Below are 2,931 nucleotides of genomic sequence, written 5' to 3'. Positions count from 1 at the left end.
GCAGGAGGGTTGCGGGCTGTGGCGGGGGCTCAGGGCAGGGGGTTGGGGTGTGGGTTGCGGGAAGGGTTAGGGGTGCAGGCTCCAGCCCAGCACCACTTACCTTGAGCGGCTCCAGAGTGGCAGCGGCGCGCTGCGGGGCTAAGGCTCCCTGTCTGCCCTGGCCCCGCACCGCTCCTGGAAGCGGCCGGCACCATGTCCCTGTAGCCCCTGAGGGAGGAGGGGCAGAGGACTCCACGTGCTGCCCTCACCTGCGGGTACTTCCCCTAAAACTCCCATTGGCTGCAGTTCCCCGTTCCATCCCCCAGGAGCTGCAGGGACGTGGTGCCGGCCACTTCCGGGAACAGCACAGGGCCAAGGCTGGCAGGGAGCCTGCCTTAGCCCCATGGCGCCATGGGGGTGGCAATCCTGCGGGCCGGATCCAAAGCCCTGAAGGCCAGATCCAGCCCGCGGCCCGTACTTTGCCCACCCCTGACATATTCCAATTTCTAAGCCAAGTAGATATATCTATTCACCTGCTCTTGCCAAAAGAGAGATGGAGCGTGGAAGGGATGTTGGTTGGGTTCAATGAAAAATTAAAGAATCACAAGAATTTTGAAATTTTTAAAGCATTTTTCATTCTGTTTTTCAAAAATGACCCATTTTTGTGTTTCCATTTTTTCTTGGGAGTTTTTTCTTTTAGCTGAATAATTTTTCAGTTTTGAAATCAATTTATTTGCAAAATTTAATTTTGAAAAAAAATGTTACCAGGTGACTAAACTGACCAATCAAAATTGACTATGTGAAAGAAAGAAAAAGAGAGCCTGTGACCAAAAAACAACAAAAGGCAATTTTTTTCCTCAAAATTTCCATCAAAACTTTTCAAAAAAATTTCATTAGAACAGGTGCAGCAACTTCTTTGCATCCCCCATAAGAGAGTTTGTGGTCACGGTTTCAGCATGATTATTGACTCAGTGGGCGGGATCCCGCTTGCTCCCCAGCTCTGCACATTTATGCTGAGTTCCGCGCAGAGTTCCACCATGCACTGGGTATGTAGAGTTCTCTTACGTATCCTCTCCATAGTCACACAGAGCCATGCCAAAGAACCACCATGGTTCTGCTGCAGTAGGCAAGGGGAGGGGGAAATCTTCCATAGTCCTTAATCTGATGGGCAAATTTTACCCACAAAAAGCAAGGAATAATATAGCCTCTACATGGGAAGGGTGAGAAGGACTGCAGGGTGTCTGATTAAGAGTAGGTGTGTGAGGGAAATGTATCTATGAGGGGATATAGAAGAGAGTGGGTCTGTGTATTTCCTGTAAAATAATGGTGTGTATGTTGCATCCACAGCTCTAAAAAACAGAGCCTCAGTCTAAAAAGTAAAATTCAACTGAGCACACTGGGCCAGTAAGAAACAGGCCTGGACCCTAATGATTACTAAATAAGGACATAATTAATTATTTCTTCAACTGAATAGTCCTGAATCCTACCGCAAATCAATCAGCTCTTCTAGCCTAAGAAGCTCTGACTCTATTTTAGCTCAATGAAAACAAAATCAATGAAGACCAATTATAGCCCATCTCGTTAGAGTATGCAAATCATGCACCATACAAATGAGCAGCTATTGCCTTGGGGACTGCTGCAGCCAATATCACCAGTCAGATACAAACATGAGCTGGTGCTGGCCTCTAGCTGCGTGAGCTGTATAATGCCAGCTCAGTTTGGATTTATTTAAAGTGGATAAACAAGAAGCAGGTGATAGTTTGTCTTTGGAATCACATCTATTCTCAGGAGCAGTTGTTCTTGAACTTCATCGGGGGTGATGCAGTGGCTTGGTCCCTCAAACACATTTCAGGATACAGATTTAACATAGGTATAAAAAATATGTATATGCTAATGTACACACCAGAGAAAACAAACCAATCCTGTTGGAACAGCCAAAGCCTCCCTGCCATCGTGCTAGAATCTGGCATGAGGGCACTTTAAGATGCACAGAATGACCTGGCAAGCAAGGGATTTCAGCCAATTAGTGCCTAACCAATAGGCCTCAAAATGTAATTGTAAATGGGGAATCATTGAGCGGTTGTGTTTCTACTGGGGTTCCACAGGAATCTGTTTTTGTTCCCATACTATTTAATATTTTTAGTGATGACCCGAAAGAAAACATAAAATCATCACCGATAAAGTTTGCAAATGACACAAAAATTGGGGGAGTGGTAAATAATGAAGAGGACAGGTCACTAATACAGAGTGATCTGGATCGCTTAGTAAACTGGGTGCAAGCAAACTATGCAGTTTAATACAGCTAAATGTAAATGTATACATATAGTAACAAAGAATGTAGGCCATACTGACATGATGGGGAACTCTATCTTGGGAAGCAGTGACTCTGAAAAAGATTTGGAGATCTTGGTAGATAATCAGCTGAACATGAGCTCCCATTATGAAGCTGTGGTCAAATGGGCTAATGCGATCCTTGGATATGTAAACAGGGGAATCTTGAATAGGAGTAGAGAGATTATTTGGCACTGGTACTACCACTGCTGGAATGCCGTGTTCATCTTTGATGTCCACGATTTGGGAAGGATGCTGAATATTGGGAGAGAGTTTAGAGAAGAGCCACAAGATTGATTAAAGCTTTAGAAAACCTTCCTTACAATGGCAGACTCCAAGAGCTCAATCTATTTATTAATCTGACAACAATCTATAAATACCTACATGAGGCACAAATATTTAATCATTGGCTCTCCAGTCTAGCAGAGAAAGGTATAATATGATTCAATGGCTAGAAGTTGCAGCTAGACTAATTCAGACTGGAAATAAGCAATAAATTTGCGACAGTGAGAGTAATTAACAATTGGAACCATTTACCAATTAGAGGATTGGGCAGAAAAAAACCTGATGAGGTTCAACAAGGACAAGTGCAGAGTCCTGCACTTAGGACGGAAGAATCCC

The sequence above is a fragment of the Malaclemys terrapin genome, chromosome 5 (assembly GCF_027887155.1).
Source record: "Malaclemys terrapin pileata isolate rMalTer1 chromosome 5, rMalTer1.hap1, whole genome shotgun sequence".
In the NCBI taxonomy this organism is placed as follows: Eukaryota; Metazoa; Chordata; order Testudines; family Emydidae; genus Malaclemys; species Malaclemys terrapin.
This window is presented reverse-complemented; position numbering follows the sequence as displayed.